General features: G+C 40.8%; 4 long non-coding RNA genes across 5 annotated transcripts; 3 read left to right on the top strand and 1 right to left on the bottom strand.

Annotated features, from left to right (window-relative positions):
* Nucleotides 1–835: 835 nt before the first annotated feature.
* LOC124121416 lies at nt 836–16,475 on the bottom strand. Its single transcript, XR_007218576.1, has 4 exons — nt 16,359–16,475; nt 3,148–3,293; nt 2,175–2,347; nt 836–973 (listed from the first exon to the last, which is right to left on the bottom strand). It is a non-coding gene; the product is annotated as an uncharacterized LOC124121416 (long non-coding RNA).
* LOC124121429 lies at nt 5,103–6,805 on the top strand. Its single transcript, XR_007218577.1, has 3 exons — nt 5,103–5,161; nt 5,934–6,110; nt 6,646–6,805. It is a non-coding gene; the product is annotated as an uncharacterized LOC124121429 (long non-coding RNA).
* LOC124121428 lies at nt 11,817–13,462 on the top strand. Its single transcript, XR_006859031.2, has 3 exons — nt 11,817–11,873; nt 12,649–12,825; nt 13,302–13,462. It is a non-coding gene; the product is annotated as an uncharacterized LOC124121428 (long non-coding RNA).
* A 2,593-nt stretch (nt 16,476–19,068) lies between the features above and the next one.
* LOC124121439 lies at nt 19,069–21,885 on the top strand. Of its 2 annotated transcripts, none has more exons than XR_006859038.2 (3): nt 19,069–19,137; nt 20,266–20,442; nt 21,723–21,885. It is a non-coding gene; the product is annotated as an uncharacterized LOC124121439 (long non-coding RNA). The 2 variants fall into 2 exon arrangements; XR_007218578.1 differs by lacking the exon at nt 19,069–19,137 and adding an exon at nt 19,595–19,663.
* The last annotated feature ends 361 nt before the right edge of the window (nt 21,886–22,246 follow it).

Here is a 22,246-nt window from a genome sequence, read left to right on the forward strand (position 1 = left end):
TATGTGTTACAATTTTGCACTCGAAGAACTAAGGTTTGTTTTTCTCGTTTTCAAAAAATGCAAAGAAAGTATTCTTTATATCCCTTCTTGGTTTCTTGGTTTGTCAGCACCATACCTGCATCATTTCGGGTTCTCCTCCCACAGCAAGCTGATACTCCTTGATATAACTGGAATACTGTTCAAAGCGGTTTTAAACCCAATTCATGAACTAACGAGTGAACGATGACTCAGAAAAGCGAGAAATTCTGTCCAAAGTCGATGGGGTACATAGGAGTGCACACTGTGTACATGGTACTTTGTCAAGATTACGTGAACCAGTCAGATCTAATCATTCTGACACGGAGGTATGATAACATTTCATATACCACGAGGGAACGGTTGACAACGAATTTACCTTACCAGCATAATGTTAGTCTGTTTATCTACAATATCTTTATCACTTTACCGCTTGCGAACCATGTCACCGACATCTTGACAGCAAGCAGACGATAAACATATCGAGAGTTATCGTCCTTGCATTACAATCGGGATATGCTCGGTCATGTTCGCACAAGTGCATTTGATAGATGTTCTGTTTCGAGATAAAAATCATAATTTATTGCAAATGCATTGATAAAAGGTTCGGCATCTCTAAAAATGGCCATTCAGTAACCGATCCAAAACGAGTACCTAAATGCAAGGTATCAATGCCGTCACTCAGAACCCATGACTCGTTTATTCAGACATCTGTAATCAGAATGATTTCACAGAGAAAAGTACAGTCCGGATTACAGGGGTTTCATGGTGCACATGGCAGGATAATATTTGTGACTGGGATATAACATTCGTCTTGTGGTGACTTTTAAGTAGTTTATTCACGAGATCATAACAAACAACATAAAATAAACGGCATAGCTCTAGATGGAAATACCCGGGTCTGTATGTATGGACCTGAGAACTTCGGTACATGCAGTAACCATGGTAACAGGAATACCTGAAACAGAAAGAACCAAATCATCAATTTTACATAAAATGAACATTGTAAAGTGTAACCGATTCTTACAAGTTTGTCAAAAGTTTCTTAAAATATTCACCCAATTCCACTTTCACCCCTTCCGAGTTCTACCAGCCTATACCCATCCCTTTTTCAACTCTTGATAAATAAATAAACTTGAGGGTTCCTTAATATTCGGAGGTTCCATTTATTTTTAAATTTATACATAACGTTATTTCAGGATTATGTGTTTGTGGAATGTGTTGGAAACAGACGCATTTAGACAACTTTTATCAGTTTAACTAACAATCACCTGAAACAAAGACACTACTTAATTCCATGCTGAGAATCGCTTTCGACACTTCTCAATGATTGAGTATGATTGTACGCCGCTTTTAGCAATATTCCAGCAATATAACGGCGGGGGATACCAGAAAAGGGCTTCACACATTGTACCCATATGGGGAATCAAACATAGGTGACGAGCGAACGATTTAACTACTCGGCTACTCCGTCGCCCCCGACACCGCTGAAGAGAGAGAGAGAGAGAGAGAGAGAGAGAGAGAGAGAGAGAGAGAGCTGATAAAACGCCGCTTTGCTCCGTATTTCAGTAATATAACGGCGTGTTAGCTTAATGTGTGAGAAAAGCCGCAAGAACAAGGGACGCAGGTCTCAGACGTTTACCATTTTGGTGAAAAACCCACGAGCACGGGTATGGTGCCGACAAACCTAGAAACATGAGGGCGCTTTTGGGATTCAAACCCTGGATAAAACGTGATTTTAAACACGGGAATAACGACACCACTATGCCATGTGTACCTTGCAGTGCATTCGGATTAACACAAACTACGCGTGAATACGCACGTGGGCCTCAAGGACAGCTTCACGTCGCAACCCTCTTGCACTATTCCAGCGATAAACTGGTTCGTTCTAAAACATGCGAACTAGTGGTCGACAGTGTGAACATCGCCCGACCGCGTTTTTACAACGTACATCTCATTTGCCGTCACCTTTACAGTGACAAAAATACTGATATGACACCTGTTCTTTCATTCCGTTTGTGAGTTCAGGTTTTGCAATTTTCTGTTATCAGTCAGTTAAGAGTTATCACCCCTTTTCTTGTACTTACTTCGGGTTTGGCTCGAGAGAAACACAACACTTATTTGGCATAATTGACTTATGTATAGGGTTATATACTTACCCGTGTTTATTTTCCTGTTGTTGTGATGATGAGGGGGATGTTGGCGGAGTGGCTGCCGCCGCTGCTGCCGCCCATTGGGTAGGGGATGGGGATTGGGATGCCGTGCCTGCTGTGGTGGCTGCTGTGGCTGCCGTGATGACAACAACAGGCGTCGGAGTACGACACCAGCATACCTAGATGAAATAAAGTTAAGAAAGGAAATAGGTAAATGACATTTTAACGTTAACCTACATGTATGACTCATTGGCTTATTCGCACGATAACAATTACCCATAACCCTATTATTTGTTCGTCCGAACTATGACTTTGGTATTTTTATGATGATTCTAAAATTCATTTGGTTGGGGTTGCCATATAAAACCTATCACAAAATCATCTGCAAAGCTTAGAATTTACTACTCAGGTGACTGGCAAAATCTCGAATTACGCGAGTAGCATTAATGCAAGATTTCTGATCAGGTGAAAACAGCATGCTTAGAGGTCAATTAGACCAGTCTCCCTCTGTAAACCATGCTTGCCGTAAAAGGCGACTATGCTTGTCGTTAGATAAGACTGAGTGAGTGAGTGAGTGAGTGTGGTTTTACGCCGCTTTTAGCAATATTCCAGCAATATCACGGCGGGGGACACCAGAAATGGGTTTCACACATTGTACCCATGTCGGGAATCGAACCCGGGTCTTCGGCGTAACGAGCGAACGCCTTAACCACAAGGCTACCCGACCGCCCCGGATAAGACTAAGATGATCGGGTGATCAGGCTCTCTGACTTGGTTGATGCATGTCATCGTATACCAGTTGCGTAGAGCGATGCTCATGATGTCAATCAGTAGACCGCCTGGTCCAGACTCGATTATTTACAGACCGCCGTCATATAGCTGGAATACTGCTGAGCGCGGCGTTAAACAACAAACAAACAAACAAACAAAGTCTCCCTCAGACAAACTGAAGACAAAACACGTGCTACTGGTTACCTACCGAGAACAATGGCGACCAAACCAGCGAACACCTTCATTTCAAAGTTGTTGTGTGTGTTGTTTCTTTTCAGAAGAAAAAATTGTTTGTTGACCTCAATGGTCACTTGGGTTTATATAGCTGGACCTCCAAAAACGACGCCCAGCTACCTGTAACTCAACAACATGGGGTGGTCTGTAAACAACATGGGGTGGTCTGTCAACAATACAGGTGGTCTGTAAACAGTACATGTGGTTTGGGTTGCCTGGTCTCTTGAAGGTCACTTGAAGGTCAATGAAGACAGTTAATCATTAGAATGAACAAAATGTTTATATTTCATGAGAAATTGAAGTCAAATTTGGCTAAAACTCGATCTCATAAATGTGTTCATTTTATTTTTCTCCGTTAAAATAATTATGCAGATAAAATAAAATATAACAGTTAATTGTCCTAAACACAAGAAGATGCATTTTAAAAAAGACATGTTTTACATGTATTTTTTTGTTCTTGGGGACCTGCTATTTATTATCGCAGAGTGGGAAGAGGGGTGTTGTTGTTGTTGTTGTTGTTGTTGTTGTTGTTGTTGTTGTTGTTGTTGTTAGAGACAGGATAGTTTACAGTCACTGCTTCAAAGTGTACATTGTTTCTCTCAAACGGGCATTTCTTTTCTCTTTCACCACTCATTTCGTTTCAGGGCATTCAACAATTATTCACATTTATAATGGGTGACCCACTAATAGTTGTTGAGTGAGTGAGTATGGTTTTACGCCGCTTCTAGCAATATTCCGACGGGGGACAGGTGAGGTGAAATGGGGTTTAACGTCGCGTCCAAGATTATTGCACTTATATAGCGACGTGCATGTACGTGTGTGTGTTTGTGTGGCTGCTTGTACTAGTCCGGACTGATGCCGATTTATAGTGCTAGCTCACTGAGTTACCATGCCGCAGTTTAACATGAATACCCCACTCAGACACAGTATACTGACTCCGAGCCGACCAGTCCTTGTTTTATCCCCTTAATGCCGAGCGCCAGACAGGGTAACAACAAGTACCATCTTTTAACGTATTTTGGTATGACTCGGCCGGGGATCGAACCCCGGACCTTCCGCTCTCCGGGCGGACGCTCTACCACTAGACCACGGAGGCGGTCTCCGACGGGGGACACCAGAAATGGGCTTCACACATTGTACCCATGTCGGTCTTCGGCGTGACGAGCGAACGCTTTAACCACTAATCTACCCGACCGTCCCTAATAGTTGTTGAAGACTGGGCTATACTGTTACGTACTGTGATATACAAATAATTGATACCCTTAGCTTTACTGTCGGGCCAAAGAAAGCATACACCCATGTTGATAGAGGCCCAAAAAAATAAGAAATAGTTTTTTGATGGTTATATATTGAATACGGATATCATGCTTGCGTTTTGGACCTTAGTTTGCAGTGTTTCGGCAACTGTTTTTAATCTGGTAACGTTTTGATAATGTTTGTAATGTTTTGGTCAAATCCAGTTTTCAAATAGATACTTTCCTGTTGCCCGTCTGTTTGTATTTGCTATTATTATTATTTTTGTTGTTGTTGTTGTTGATTTCGCGGTTATTATTAGTATTGTTTGGTTACAAGATGAAAAGGTCTTTCTGATTGGTAGTAATAGTCATATATAAAAAAATGAAGATATTTATAAAGAGCTATTATTGTTTTGTTTTATTTATTTTGATTGCGGCGACATTAATTTTATTAGATTTTTCAAATTGTAACGTAGCAGTGATAATTAGGTACACAGCATCATGGTTTCAGGGTGTGTGATCGCCTTTCTGACATTGTAATCGCAGGATAACGCCACTTGAGCCACTGCTGTGAATTAACGCAATGAGACCTCCCTCGGCTTAATCCGTATCAAGTTCGGCTTACCCAGTGAGGCCCGGAATTTAACGAAGTAGTATAAAAAAGTAGGATGTTGCGGTTGGTTTATCATTCAGTATTCTGTTGTCATCTAAACATGAAGTGCCTTGCTTTCATTTTTGCCGCGGTCATGTTGGGTTAGTATTTTTCACTTTTTTATTTGACAAACAAAGCGAATACAAATTAAATGAATATAAATATAAAATAATTAAATATGTACTTGTTTCTTGAGTACTTAATTGCAAAAGAGACATGGTTAATTGTTAGAGTTGGGCTATTGGCACATATTGCAATATATCGCAGAATATATATTATTTTGTATTGTTAAAACGGTACTTCTTCATTTAATAACCCAGACTTCTGATTACGAGATGGGTAGTATGGATAAACGAGACTACCTTGACGTCATCAATATGGAATGTTAATGTGAACAGCAACCCGTCCATCCAAATGCCCTACGATAGTAGATATAATTCATATAATTATATATTAATTCCTTGGTGTCTGCATTGGAAAATACCAATACGTATTTAGGTTGTATTGCGATACGTGTATTGCTGAGGGACGTGTTGCAATATATTTGTTTACCAGTAATATTGCACACCCCTCAATTGTGCATATCGGAAAATTATTATTTATTTTATTATTTATTAACCCTAACTTGCTCCTTAATCTTGGCGGTGGGGCTGCCTAACGTTTAAAGCGTTGGCTAGTCTCCACAAACCCGGATTCGATTTCTGACAGGACCTCAATGTGTCCACTCGCCTTGGTATTGCTGGATTAGAATATCGGCGAAGAGCTCTACTCACTAATTTCAAGTAATATTGTCAGCCTAAATGATCTTAAGGCCCTATCTGTTTTCACAGATGACCGTGCTTAACTAACACTCCCATGTTCTTCGTTTTCCAGTGTGCTTGGTGACGTCGACGACGGCGTGTGGTTGCAGCAGTAGTAGCCACAGCAGTCACCATCACTCTCACGGCATCATGGTGCCCATCCCGTACATGATGCACGGCGGCGGCGGCGGTCACAGCCACTCCAACTACCTCCCCATCATCCTCACAACGACTGGTTAAATCCACCGTGGTAGGTACGCCCGTCAACCAGAGCACGCACCCAACCACAATGTTGCCAGTCAACAGTATTTTAGGGGTCGTCTGGTAGCCTGGTGGTTAAGGGTTTTACTCTCCGCGCCGAAGGGCCTGGTTCGAGTCCACAAAGTTGTTAGTGTAGGTCCCAGTCGTCCATACTAATCGTAAGAGTGAGTGAGTGAGTGAGTGAGTGAGTGAGTGAGTGAGTGAGTGAGTGAGTGAGTGAGTGAGTGAGTGAGTGAGTGAGTGTGTGTGAGCGAGCGAGTATGGTTCCAGAAATAACACGGCGGGGGACACCAGAAATGGGCTTCACACATTGTACCAATGTCGGGATTCGAACCCGGGTCGTCTGTGTGACGAGCGAATGCTTTAACCACTAGGCTACCCGACCGCCCACTAATCGTAAGAGGAAACTGTTTGGGATCTAGTGATCTGCCTCGATGAATAGGATGATTGGTGTCAACGTACCCCGACGATGCTCGTACTATCAATCACTGGTTTGCCTTAATCTTCCCTTTCCTTTGTTTCAGAACAAACTCCATGACGACCCACAGTTCAGTTTGGCTGTCACCACGTGCTGGTCACGTGTTTCAACGAGTCTTTGAAAAAGCTGTCGGGCTGCAAGAAAACATTGAAATATTCAACAGAATGTTATTATTTCTATTTATTCCATAAATATAACTGTTGGTAAAAAGATTCATTGCTTTTTGTATTATCTTCAAAGGAGAATTAAGGGTCTGGAACCTTCTATAGAACATTGAACTAGTTGTTTATATTCTCACAGTAGTCGGAGAAAAATTGCCTTTCCTGAAATCTGGCTCACATAAAAACCTCCTGAAAAAAATCAGGATCGCGAGAGTTGTCCCCCTTTAGTTTCTACGTCAGAACTTAGTAAGGATAAGAAATATGGATGAACAACTTTTATATTACAACAAGCGTATAGTTGACAAAGTCATCTATATCCCCCGCCCATTTTAACACGTTATGGTCCCAAACCAGGTAACTGACCCAACATTTCTCTTAGGCCATGTCAAAATAGCTGCAATGGAAATTCTAAACAAACATTTCCAAAACTCCTTAATATCAAATGGCACTAGTTCAGTATGCGCTTATTATATAGACATGCAATGTTTGGCAAGGAAATATTTTACAGTATATTTGTTATACTCCTTAAGTAAACCAATCCTATATTAAAACTTAAATCCAACTTGTTGTCATGGAAACATAAACAATAAAAATTTCTAAAAGTGCTATATATCAAAAGGCACCAGTACAGTATGTGCCTGGTAGACATGCAAAGTTTAGTAAGAAAGTATTTAACGGTTTTTTAGTTACGCTCTGGAAACGAACACCACCCCTGTAGGACCTCAGTCCAACTTATTGCCATGGAAACGTGAAAAATAAAAATGTCTAAAATTCCTAAATAGCAAGAGGCACCAGTCCAGTATGTGTCTGGTAAACATGCAAAGTTTTTGTTGGAAAGTATTGAATGGGTTTTGAGTTGTGCTCCGGAAACAAACTCTACCCTATAGAACCTAAGTCCAACTTGTTGCAATGGAAACGTAAAAAATAAAAATTTGTAAAATTCCTAAATAGCAAAAGGCACCAGTTCAGTATGTGTCTACTAGACATGCAAAGTTTTGTAAGAAAATATTTAACAGTATTTGAGTTATGCTCCGGAAACGAACAGCACCCTTATAGAACCTAAGTCCAATTTGTTGCCATGGAAACGTAAAAAATAAAAATTTATAAAATTCCTAAATAGCAAAAGGCACCAGTTCAGTATGTGTCTCGGAAACATGCAAAGTTTTGTAAGAAATTATTTAACGGTTTTTGAGTTATGCTCCGGAAACGAACACCACCCTTATAGAACCTAAGTCCAACTTGTTGCAATGGAAACGTAAAAAATAAAAATTTATAAAATTCCTAAATAGCAAAAGGCAGCAGTTCAGCATGAGTCTGATAGACATGCAAAGTTTCGTAGAGAAATATTTAACGGTTTCTGAGTTATGCTCCGGAAACGATTTCGGGACGCACACACACACACACACACACGGACGGAACCCATTTTCAATCCCCCGCCAACTTCGTTGGGGCGGGGGATAATTAGGAGCGACGTTTCGGTGTAGGTTTTCACACCGTTATCAAGCAAGTGATGTACAAAGTATAGGTGACAAGTATATATCCCAGCCAGCACTCATCCCAGGTCTGGCTGCCCGACATGAAAACCTTTTAGTTGTTTCCACTGACAAGGCCACATATGACACAATCATCACATGTTTGTTTGTTTCACACCGCACTCATCAATATGCACGATGCGGTGATGATAATGTTAACAGCATATAAAATACGCATCACAGCAAACATGTACGGTCTAACATTCATTTATTGACGTATTTCGCAAAAAATATTTTCTGACTTCAAGCCGCGTATTTTCTTGAGTATAGTGCGCACTTTATTTTCCTAATAACACAAGCAGCTGTATAAAAGGGGTGTGCATTACACACGCCATAGTGAGTTTTGATGGGTTTTTTCCCCCAACGCAAAGACATGACCGTGAGCACGTAACACCGGAAATATGGATTGGAGAAAACACGCTTACAGGGTTTTGGTAGACAGAGCATGCCCTAGGGAGAAGGAAAAAACAAGGGGGCGAAACCCCCGCGGTTTTTCCCGACCCCCAGGGCATGCTCTGTCTACCAAAACCGAGGGAAAGTGTTTTTCCATACTTATAAACCGTCTAAATTGATTAAATGTTATAACGAGCATGTATAAATAAGGCGCTTCAATATAGCGCTTCCTTGAAGACGTGATATCATAACTTGCACGTGAAATTCGCTGACTTGCCAGGCGGTCAAGAGCACTTGGATGTGTCAACAACAAAACACAACTAAACTACTTACTTTTAAATGAAAGTGAAATCTTTGGTCTTTAAATGTTTGTGTTGCAATATTCCACTTCTTTTAAACTTTTCAAAACGAAAATTCGCAAATTTAAAAGGTGTCTTTTGCTTTACAAGATTTACGACTTTAAACAATCCAACTGTTACACAGAGGTAGTTGTGACGTAACGGCTAGCAGTTACTTCATGTGCAAATTGTGTAGCATTGATAAGCACTTGTTTAAAAGCACGTGTTTTGAAACCTCGCTGTCCTTTCACCAGAGACTCTGAAGTGGAAATATTAGCGACGACGACTTTCATTTTGTTACCCAGTCTTCATTCACTGTACACATGACATTCAATTTTAATTGAATTAAAATTTGAATTGCTACTTGTAGTCATTTTTTCAGTTACTTGGTTAAACCTGGGATTTGAGGTTTTACATTCAAAGTAAAACCTCCAGAACGAAAATAAAACCTCATAATAGGTTTTACTTTGAAAGTAAAACCTCTTAATAGGTTTTACTTTGAAAGTAAAACCTCACAATAGGTTTTAATGCCTATAGAAAGAACTCTCTTACTTAATAGAGATCCTAATGAATAGGTTTATAACATGTGAACAAGTCTGTACTGTCAAAAAAGGGTTTTCGCGGAGCGCGGGAGCCTCGACGGTCAGTGGTTATACTGTTCCAAACGTGGAAAAATATCCGACAATAGCGATCAGCTGAACCAAAGTTAGTGGTACTTATTATTATTTTAAATATTTTTAGTAAAGCGGCAACTTAAATAACACGATATTGGAATATATTATTCCTGAAAAAAATATATGTGTCAAAAATTCTTTAAAGTTATATTATTAGGTAATTTTTAACGGAATCACCGACAGACTTGGAGGAAACGCGTGTACAGCTGATTGCTGCTTCCGGCTTAGTTTACGAGACAATACACACGGTAATCTTAATCTCTGCATATCAAACAATGCCTTATAATTCTGGCTGTTCATAATACTCGAATTCAAATGTATTGTTTCACTCTTTTAACAAATATACACATTCCGAAGTCAACAGGGATTAGGATGCCAAAAGGAAAACGCCATGAGAACACGTTTCACGTGCACCACGAGGGCGATACATAACATCTTCTAGCAAATAAAGATTTAATTTCATAAAGAGGTCAGGAAAACAATATTGTCTAAATATTCTGAAAGCATTTGTGATATGATATATCATTAAGTTGTCGAAATGACTTCGGACCCTGGGGATTGTTTTCACTCCTGTACCTCTGTATTCCCACCCCCATGTTTGTTTGTTTGTTTGTTTTTGTTTACGCTGCACTCAGCAATATTCCACCTATGCGACGGCAGTCTGTAAATAATCGAGTCTGAACCAGACAATCCAGTCATTGACATCATGAGCATCGATCCACGCGTTTGGGATCGGTGACATATATCCACCAAGTCAGCGAGCCAGACCACCCGATCCGCACCCCAATTTGAATCAGGTGCCTCAATCGTGAAGGGATAGTTCACAAAGGCATGAGGCCCACACACAACACTATCAATGACCAAGCGAAAACCTCCGCACGAAACTCTCTCCTACCCTGAGTTCAACGCGGCCAGCAAAGTACCACAGGCCATAGACTGGTTCCCGTTCGTTCCTGCGACAGACTGGGACAGACTGGGACGCGGAGCAAGAGCAGCGACACCAAGCGGAGGATCCGGGAACCAGTCTACGCAGGCCAGCGCCATGTGACGATTCGTCACATCTTACACAGTCCATTCAAGATATTGCATATGTTTTTTCATCAGTTTCGTTTAAGACGAATCTGCACATTCAGATAAATATATGTTGCAGAATGGTAAAAGTTCATTGCGAAACAATCCCAAAACGTTTAAAAACTATTTACATTTGCGTAGTTATCCTTTGGTTACATTGGTTGTGCGACTCCGCCTGCTGTAATCGAAGCCACACGATGATCGAGCGAACTTTTTTAGGCATAAAAATATATTGTCAATGTCAAGGTTGTCTTTTCTTATTCCGATGGTAACCTTGCAGACTTGAGTTTATTGATTTTGACGTCTGTATGTATTGAATACAGATATCAAGCTTGAGTTTGGACCTTAGTTTGCAGTGTTTCGGCAACTGTTTTTAATCCAGTAACGTTTTGATAATGTTTGTAATGTTTTGGTCAAATCCAGTTTTCAAGAAGATACTTTCCTATTGCCCGTCAGTTTGTATTTGCTATAAAAAAATAGACAGATTTTTTATTCATGCACCGATTGTCTTTAAATGTATGTCCAGTTATGTATGACTGTTTAATAATCTCATACCAACTTTGACTGGAGTAGGTCCAATAGTTTTTCAGATATTGTAGTAAACGTCGGTACCTTAAATTAACTTCCAGACTATATGTGTTATTGATATTGTTTTCGCGGTTATTATTAGTATTGTTTGGTTACTAGACGAAAAGGTCTTTCTGATTCGTAGTAATAGTCATATATAAAACAATGAAGATATTTATGAAGAGCTATTATTGTTTTGTTTGATTTATTTTGATAGCGGCTGCATTAATTTTATTAAATGTTTCTAATTATAACGTAACAGTGATAATTAGGTACAAAACTACCTGGTTTCAGGGTGTGTATTCGCCTTTCTGACATTGTATAATCGCAGTATAACGCCACATGAGCCACTGCTGTGAATTAACGCAATGAGACCTCCCTCGGCTTAATCCGTATCAATTTCGGCTTTACCCAGTGAGGCCCGGATTTTAACAAAGTAGTATAAAAAGTAGGATGTTGCGGTTGGTTTATCATTCAGTATTCTGTTGTCATCTAAACATGAAGTGCCTTGCTTTCATTTTTGCCGTGATCATGTTGGGTTAGTATTTTTCACTTTTTTTATTTGATAAACAAAGCGAATACAAATGAAATGAATATAAATATTAAACATGTGCTTGTTTCTTGAGTACTTAATTGCAAAAGGGTAATGGAAAATTGTTAAAGTTGGGGTATTGGCACATGTTGCAATATATCGCAGAATATATATTATTTTGTATTGTTAAAACGGTACTTCTTCATTCAATAATCCAGACTTCTGATTGCGAGATGGATGGTATGGATAAACGAGACTACCTTGACGTCATCAATATGGAATGATTATGTTGTAAATGATCTAGATTGTAACCCAGTCCACCCAGATGCCTCAAGATAGTAGAAATAATTCATATAATTATATATTAATTCCTTGGTGTCTGCATTAGAAAATACCAATACGTATTTAGGTTGTATTGCGATACGTGTATTGCTGAGGGACGTGTTGCAATATATTTGTATACCAGTTCCATTGCACATCCCTATCAATTGTGCATATCAGAAAATTATTATTGATTTATTGATTTATTGTTAACCCCAACTTGCTCCTTATTCTAGGCGGTGGAGCTGCCTAACGTTTAAAGTGGTTGGCTGGTCGGGTTCGATTTCTCACAGGACTTCAATTCTCCAGTCGGCTTGGTATTGCTGGATTATTAGAATATCTGCGAAGAGCTCTACTCACTAATTTCAAGTAATATTGTCAGCCTAAATGATCTTTAGGCCCTATCTGTTTTCACAGATGACCGTGTTTAACTAACACTCCTATGTTCTTCGTTTTCCAGTGTGTTTGGTGACGTCGACGACGGCGTGTGGTTGCAGCAGTAGTAGCCACAGCAGTCACCATCACTCTCACGGCATCATGATGCCCATCCCGTACATGATGCACGGCGGCGGCGGCGGTCACAGCCACTCCAACTACCTCCCCATCATCCTCACAACGACTGGTTAAATCCACCGTGGTAGGTACGCCCGTCAACCAGAGCACGCACCCAACCACGATGTTGCCAGTCAATAGTACTTTAGGGCCTGTCAGATAGCCTGGTTGTTGAGGGTTTTGCTGTCCGCGCCGAAGGCCCTGGTTCGAGTCCACACAGTGGTTAGTGTAGGTCCCAGTCGTTCATACTAATCGTAAGAGTGAGTGAGTGAGGGAGGGAGGGAGGGAGGGAGGGAGTATGGTTCCAGCAATATCACGGCGGGGGACACCAAAAATGGGCTTCACACATTGTACCAATGTCGGGATTCGAACCTAGGTAGTCTGTGTGACGAGCTTACGCTTTAACCGCTAGGCTACCCGACCGCCCACTAATCGTAAGAGGAAACTGTTTTGGGATCTGGTGATCTGGCTCGATGAATAGAATGTTTGGTGTCAACGCACCCCGACGATGCTCGTAATATCTTAATGGTTTGTCTTAATCTTCCCTTTCCTTTGTTTCAGAACAAACTCCATGACGACCCACAGTTCGGTTTGGCTGTCACCACGTGCTGGTCACGTGTTTCAACGAGTCTATGAAAAAGCTGTCGGGCTGCAAGAAACGTTGAAATATTCAACATAATGTTATTATTTCTATTTATTCCATAAATAAAACTGTTGGTAAACAGATTCATTGCTTTTTGTATTATCTTCAAAGGAGAATTTAAAGTCTGGAACCGTCTATAGAACATTGAACTAGTTGTATATATTCTCACAGTAGTCGGAGAAAATTGGCCTTCCTGAAATCTGGCTCACATTATGACCTCAGAGTCTAGATCGCGAGAGTTGTCCCCCTTTAGTTTCTATGTCAGAAGTAAGGATAAGATATATGGATGAACTACTTCTATATTACAATTAGGAGCGATGTTTCGGTGTAGGTTTTCGCACCGTTATCAAGCAAGTGATGTACAAAGTATAGTTGACAAGTATACATCCCAGCCAGCACTCATCCAATGTCTGGCTGCCCGACATTAAAACCTTTTAGTTGTTTCCACTGACAAGGCCACATATGACACAATCATCACATGTTTGTTTGTTTCACACCGCACTCATCAATATGCACGATGCGGTGATGATAATGTTAAAAGCATATAAGATACGCATCACAGCAAACATGTACGGTCAAACATTCATTTATTGACGTATTTCGCAAAACATATATTCTGACTTCAAGCAGCGTATTTTCTTGAGTATAGTGCGCACTTTATTTTCCTAAAAACACATGCAGCTGTATAAAGGGGGTGTGCATTATACACGCCATAGTGAGTTTTGATGGGTTTTTTCCCCTAACGGAAAGACATGACCGTGAGCACGTAACACCGGAAATATCATGTGAACAAGTCTGTACTGTCAAAAAAGAGTTTTCGCGGGGCGCGGGAGCCTCGACGGTCAGTGGTTATAATGTTCCAAACGTGGAAAAATATCCGACAATAGCGAGCAGCTGAACCAAAGTTAGTAGTACTTATTATTATTTTAAATATATTTAGCAAAGCAGCAACTAAAATAACACGATATTGGAATATATTATTCTTGAAAAAATATTAGTTTCAGGTACAATTCTTCCGATCATTGCATCAAAATTCTTTAAAGTTACATTATTAGGTAATTTTTAACGGAATCACCGTCAGATTGGGAGATGACTTCGGACCCTGGGGATTGTTTTCATCCCTGTACCTCTGTATTCCCAACCCCATGTTTTTTGTTTTTGTTTTTGTTTACGCTGCACTCAGAAATATTCCACCTATATGACGGCAGTCTGTAAATAATCGAGTATGGACCAGACAATCCAGTCATTCACATCATGAGCATCGATCCACGCGTTTGGGATCGATGACATATATCAACCAAGTCAGCGAGCCTGACCACCCGATCCCGCACCCCCATTTGAATCAGGTGCCTCAACCATGAAGGGATAGTTCACCAAGGTGGGAGGCCCTCACACAACACTATCGATGACCAAGCGAAAACCTCCGCACGAAACTCTCTCCTACCCAGAGTTCCATGCGGCCAGCATCGTACCTCTACCACAGGCTAGCGCCATGTGACGATTCGTCACATCTTACACAGTCCATTCAAGATATGGATTTTTTTTCATCAGTTTCGTTTTAGACTATTCTACACATTCAGATAAATATATGTTATAGAATGGTAAAAGTTCATTGCGAAACAATCCCAAACGTTTAAAAACTATTTACATTTGCGTCGTTATCCTTTGTTTACATTTTTGTGCGACTCCGCGTGCTGTCATCGCAGCCACACGAACAGCGAGGGAACTTTTTTAGGTATATATATACATTGTCAAGGTTGTCTTTTCTCATTCCGATGGTGACCTTGCAGACGTGAATTTATTGATTTTAACGTCTTCAGTGTATGGTTGTACAGTTAACATGGCAAACTGACTTTCCTCTTCCAAAATGGTACGGACAGGATATAAAATCAGCTGATAGATCAAGGAAACCGAACCAGTTTGATTGCACAGACCGGACCCCGGCGGTACGAGTGACCGTCTGTTCGTCCGATATTCAAATGTGATTTTAAAAATTTTCTTATATATGTCCTCCGTACTAACAACAATGCGCTTGAATTACCATAAGTTGAAGAAATTCTTAAACTAAGATCTTGAGCGTCGGTGCTGTCATGTTTGCACACACAACAGCAAGAACATGTTGTTCATGCGTATGAATAGAAATATCAACAATGCCCATGTTTGGGCATATATCAATATTCATGCGCAACCAGATTTTGTAACCGGTTTCAGTTTTGTCTGTTAACGAACGAAAGTTGTTTTGTATTTACACTAAAATACATATTTAACATGGATAATAAATATAATACCAAAATGCATCTGACGAGAATGAGTGTGGTATTCTCTATTTTCAAACAAGAGAAATTCCGGTCACGTCATATGCAAATTAGCCTGTGGCAGTGGTCACCACTGCGCTGGAGTGTGCGCATGACAATACCACTGAAAGCCATAGTGAGGCGGAGTGGCCGTAGTTCCGGCATAAAGTGTTCACTCGAGATGAAAACAACGAATTTATTTTGATTTCTTAGTTAAAACAACCCAAGGTGAACATAGAGTAACATATTCCATGATATATAACCTGTTGATAGCAATAACTGTGAGAGAGCACAGCTGGCCCAGTAGTCCCTAAGCCGCTCCAGGAACCTCGTGATAGTGGTTCGAATCCCAGATTTGCGCTGATTACGTTTCTAGGTTTGTCAGCACCATACCCGCGCTCTTGGGTTTCATCAAAGTAATGAACGTCTTAGACCTGCATCACTTCGGGCTCTTCCCCCACATGAAGCTAATAGGTTAAGGTCGCTTGCATGGAAAGTTACTTCTGAACAAGTTCCAGTAGTATAACATACACGGGTGTGATGAAAAACCCGACGGATGCATTTAACAAACGCTATATTTTCATGGATTTAAGTATTTACAGCTAACTACATTTTTGTTTTCAAACTGTTGGAAATAATTGAACAAGATATTGTGAAATAATTTAATGTACAAAAACTCACTGGAAGTGAAATCCACTGGTCCAAAGGTGACGTTTCTGCTCAGTGAAATAGACAAATCTCAGTGACAGCTTCTTGTATGTACACCGAGCAAAACGTGCAGCACGTGCTACACGCGTAACCTGTGAATTCGTAAAATGTAACCGGAACTTCAGTTGCTGTGATGTTTACGAGAAACACTTGTTGATATAATAGCATAGAAAATAGTTCATGGTGTCAAAACTTCCCATTTTGGATATTCTTAAATGATGATTATAATCATTCTTCTACTTTACCGTTGTAAAAAGGGGAAGACTTCCGGCCGTATCCCCCCTCAAAAAATATAATGATATAATTCAAAGGATTGAGCGACAATGGACACATATATAACTTTTGGAGGTGGGGATACGGGCGGAAGTCTTTCCGTAGTTTGTATTTCTACACTCATCTGTAAATATTTCAAAACTTACGTACTTGTGTCTTATTATTTACGAGGGTAGCCCAGTGGTTAAAGCTGTCGCTCGTCATGCCAAAGGTCCGGGAGTGATTCCCCATACTGTTACAATTTGTTAAGCCCATTTCGGTCGTCCGCCGCCGTGATATTGCTGGAAGTTTACTAAAAGCGGTGTAAAATCAAACTGACTCACTTGTAAACTGTTGAACACGTTACTCCAGAATTCACCATTCCAGTGATTTGGAATGTGGCATTTTTTTTCACCGCTGCTAGAACAACGGGGTTGGCGTGTCTGTGTTGGCGATAGGGGGAAGGAGAGGTCTGGAGAGGATTTATTTTCAGAAATATGTCTTTTGCTGAGGTGAAAAATTGAACAGTTTGTTTCGTAGAAAATACCAAAACATCAAATGTTTTGTGTTAAAAAGATACTAGTGAAAATTAATAGATTGTTTCAAGGTGCTTAGTAATTAAATTTGTTGGATGCGGCTCGGAATACAAATCAAATGGATTCTCCCTCAAAGGTGATACAATGCATTGCAGCTCGATTTAAAGCATGGATCTAGACTGTACTAAATTGTGCACTGTGGCGCGAGACTTGGCTCCAGTGACCTCTATACACTGACAGGTCATCCAAATTGGGGCGGTCGGGTAGCCCAGTGGTTAAAGCGTTCGCTCGTCACGCCGCGGACCCAGGTTCCATTCTCCACATGGGTACAATGTTTGATGCCCAATTCTGGTGTCCCCCGCCGTGATCTTTCTGGAATATTGCTAAAAGCGGCGTAAAACCATACTCATCCTCATCCAAATTGTTCTGGTGGCTACCAGACGATGCGCGTCACTATTTGTTTACTTGTGTCCCAACTATCTAGCAAAAGAAGAAACATGTTGTTGTTTTAAACCAAATCGTGTTATTGTGATCGTATTTTTCTTCTTTAGGAAAAGGAAATGTTACAGCAAAGATTAATTTAGAAATATTGAAATCCGTTCATGACTTTATATCACCTTCTGGCGGATTTCACCGCCTCCGTGGTCTAGTGGTAGAGCGTCCGCCCGGAGAACGGAAGGTCCAGGGTTAGATCCCCGAGCGCGTCATACCAAAAGACGTTAAAAGATGGTACTTGTTGTTACCCTGTCTGGCGCTTGGCATTAAGGGGCTAAAACAAGGACTGGTCGGCTCGGAGTCAGTATACTGTGTCTGAGTGGGGTATTCATGTTAAACTGCGGCCTGGTATCTCAGTGGGCAAGCACTATAAATCGGCATCAGTCCGGACTAGTACAAGCAGCCACACACAAACACGTGCATGCGCGTCGCTTTATAAGTGCAATAATCTTGGACGCGACGTTAAACCCCATTTCACCTCACCTCACATCTGTCAGGTTTCAATCTAATATCTGAGTTCAAACTATCGTTTAACGCTTATATGTCTGATGTTTGCTGACAACTCTTTACCTCAGAGTCGACAACTGTATTTTTATTCAAAATAATTACATATTATGTCCCCTTGACTTAAATTAAAACTGATGACATCAGGAGCGGTATTATTATAAATCTTTACTTTGTTAATCAATCAAGATTCACACATGAAATATATATGTTTATAACATCAAGCTGACACGCTGTGATATAACTGAAATGCTGTTTAAAGCGGCGTTAAACCCAATTCACTCACTCACTCAGGTTCCAGGTTTTGTTACTTTCGTTTTAGTGGTTAGTGTTTGTAGTTTGTTTGTTTGTTGTTTAACGACGCACTCGACAATATTTCAGCTCTATGACGGCGGCCTGTAAATAATCGAGACTGGACCAGACAATCAAGTGAAATGATATTGTGAATACCATGTACGGGTACGATGACACGCAAATCAGCCAAGTCACCAAGCACGACCACCCGATCCATTTTGTCGCCTCTTACGACCAGCCGACGAAAGGTTTCTTGGGACCAAGTCTAAGCCGGGGCCATTGTTGTAAAACTCTCTAAGAAAAATAATATTGATATATCTTATGGTATAATATATATGAATAACTATCATTTAGGCTTCCGTGTTATTACTGTGATTGCGTTACACTGATGATATTTACATCACATCTAAACCAAACATTTCCTGGTTTCTGGGTGTAAATTCTTTCTGACATTGTAATCGCAGTATAACGCCACATGAGCCACTGCTGTGAATTAACGCAATAAGACCTCCCTCGGCTTAATCCGTATCAAGTTCGGCTTACCCAGTGAGGCCCGGAATTTAACGAAGTAGTATAAAAAAGTAGGATGCTGCGGTTGGTTTATCATTCAGTATTCTGTCGTCATCTAAACATGAAGTGCCTTGCTTTCATTTTTGCCGTGGTCATGTTTGGTTAGTATTTTTCACATTTTTTATTTGACAAACAAAGCGAATACAAATGAAATGAATATAAATATAAAATATGTGCTTGTTTCTTGAGTACTTAATTGCAAAAGAGACATGGTTAATTGTTAGAGTTGGGGTATTGGCGCATATTGCAATATATCGCAGAATATATATTATTTTGTATTGTTAAAACGGTACACCAATATGTTTATGCTGTACATACTGTGATACATTTTAAGTCTCTCGTAACCCTTAACGGGTGGCTCACTGTTATGTCCTTTTATATGTATTTATGTTTATTATTTCTGTGAGGTGAGACAAATAAACAATCTGTCTGTCTGTCTGTCTGTGAATTAACGCAATGAGACCTCCCTCGGCTTAATCCGTATCAATTTCGGCTTAACCCAGCGAGGCCCGGAATTTAACTAAGTAGTATAAAAAAGTAGGATGCTGCGGTTGGTTTATCATTCAGTATTCTGTTGTCATCGAAACATGAAGTGCCTCGCTTTCATTTTTGCCGTGATCATGTTGGGTCTGTAAACATTTCTTTCTTTCTTTTATTTTTTATCTGAAGGGAAACAATGTAATTTCCAATTATGATTAACATACATGTAAATAACATTGTTGCTTCAGTATTAGTGAGTGAGTTGGGTTTGACGCCGATTTTAGCAATATTCCAGCAATATAACGGCCAGAAATGGGCTTCACACATTGTACCCATGTCGGGAATCGAACCCGGGTCTTTGGCGTGACGAGCGAACGCTTTAACCACTAGGCTACCCTACCTAGAACCCCTCTCTCTCACACGCACGCACGCACGGACACACACATATATACACACACAGACACAAGCACGCACGCATGCACGCACACACACACACACACAGAATTTGTGTCTACCCAGGGTCTACTCCATTACAGCATGGCTCTGGCATAACACTATAAGTGAAGTATCCTTAAGTTTATCAGCCTCAATGTGGGTGGACTAAGAAGGAAATTAGAATACTGGCAATCATGAAAGCTTTAATATAATTTATGTTATTGGCGTATATGATATTAAAGTCCTGTCCGTTTTATTACATGTTCAGGCATAATTCCGTGTTTTGCTCACAACCCATGCTCTTCGTTTTCCAGTGTGCTTGGTGACGTCGACGACGGCGTGTGGTTGCAGCAGTGGTAGCCACAGCAGTCACCATCACTCTCACGGCATCATGGTGCCCATCCCCTACATGATGCACGGCGGTGGCGGCGGTCACAGCCACTCCAACTACCTCCCCATCATCCTCACAACGACTGGTTAAATCCACCGTGGTAGGTACGCCCGTCAACCAGAGCACGCACCCAACCACGATGTTGCCAGTCAACAGTATTTTATGGGCTGTCAGATAGCCTGGTGGTTAAAGCGTTTGCTCGCCACGCCGGTCCCGGGTTCGATTCCCCACATAGGTACAATATTTGAAGCCCATTTCTGGTGTCCCCGGCGTGACATTACTGGAATATTGCCAAAAGCGGCGCAAAACAACACTCAACAACAACGTATAGTTTCTCTCCGATTTAAGCACTATTGCAACAACATCACGATGGGGGATGTCGTTATATTTCATAGTTCCCATAAAATAAATCGTATCCAAGTCTGCCACTAAGGCACCCGAAACAAGTTTTGTGCGAAACATCAAACTCCATCGTCTCAACATATCGTTTAAAAATGTTACTTGATAGTCCCTCAGAATCTGTGTCAGCATTACGATTTAACATCACTCCGTTTGTATCGAACAACGGTTAACTCGACAAATATTCGACGGTCCGCTGGACTTCGACTTAACGTGATTCTGCCCAGCATTACGTGTGCTCTTTACGCAATTATTGGTGAACGCTTATTTTAATTCCCATTGGAGATGAACAGCGATTTAACATCTTCCCCAGGCAAGGAAGCTAACTGACTTTGAAAGTCCCGTGGAACACACTATAAAAATCTTTTATACTCAGTTAACTCCCTTGCCTCGGAAAGATACAATTTGAAAGAGAGGGAAACTTTCAGATGGGACTTTCAAAATGCTTTCTATCAAGCTGATTCAAGCTATCCTGGCCTGCTATCACAAGTGATTTGTCGTAAGAACAGTGAGATGATTGATCAAACTGGAGAGCCGTATAATTCATGTAATCAGTATTATTATAGTTTTCAGGTATAATTAAATTTATATAATTTCAGTGAATTTTGATTTTGTGTGTTTACTTTTACACATATCTATCATACCCGTGAAGGTCCGGGGTAGAATAGATCTTCAGCAACCCATGCTTGTCGTAAAAGGCGACTTTGCTTGTCGTAAAAGGCGACTAACGGGATCGGGTGGTCAGGCTGGCTGACTTGGTTGATGCATGCCATCGATGCCAAATGCGTGGATCGATGCTCATGATATCAATCACTGGATTGTCTGGTCCAGACTCGATTATCGATTATTTACAGACCGCCGTCATATAGCTGGAATATTGCAGAGTGCGGCAAACAAACAAACATATCTATTAAATCAAGCTCGTATATTTGAAACCACTGACCCTGTCGTCGACTTAATCTCGACTTTCCTTTGTTACAGAATATACTCCATGACAACCATCAGTCCAGTTTGGCTGTCAACACGATGCTGGTCACGTGTTCCTAAGAGTGTTAAGATGACGGTCTGCTAGACAACAGTTGTACATGTAATACAATATCTGTAACACTGTTACTGTTTTTCTTCCATAATAAAAAACTCTTCGTGAAAATGCATTGCTTTTTAGTTGTATTCAAGGGGGAGACTGGAGCCTGTAATATAACATTGAACTGTGGTAGGTTTTACATATTCTAAAGGTAGTTTGTGGACTGACTGACTGAGTTGGGTTGAACGCCGCCTTTAACAGTATTCCAGTTATATCACGGCGTGTCAGCTCAATGTGGGAGGAAAGCCCGAAGTGATGCAGGTCTCATACGTGTACCACTTCGGTGAAACCCACGAGCATGGGTATTGTGCTGACAAACCTAGAAACATAATCGGGGCGAACCGGGATTCGAACCCACAATCATAGGTTTCTGGCGTGCCCAAGGGAGTGCCCAAGGGAGGCAACACAGCGAATCGCGGCG

This window comes from Haliotis rufescens, unplaced genomic scaffold (assembly GCF_023055435.1).
Source record: "Haliotis rufescens isolate VD_foot unplaced genomic scaffold, xgHalRufe1.0.p SCAF_55, whole genome shotgun sequence".
NCBI lineage: Eukaryota > Metazoa > Mollusca > Gastropoda > Lepetellida > Haliotidae > Haliotis > Haliotis rufescens.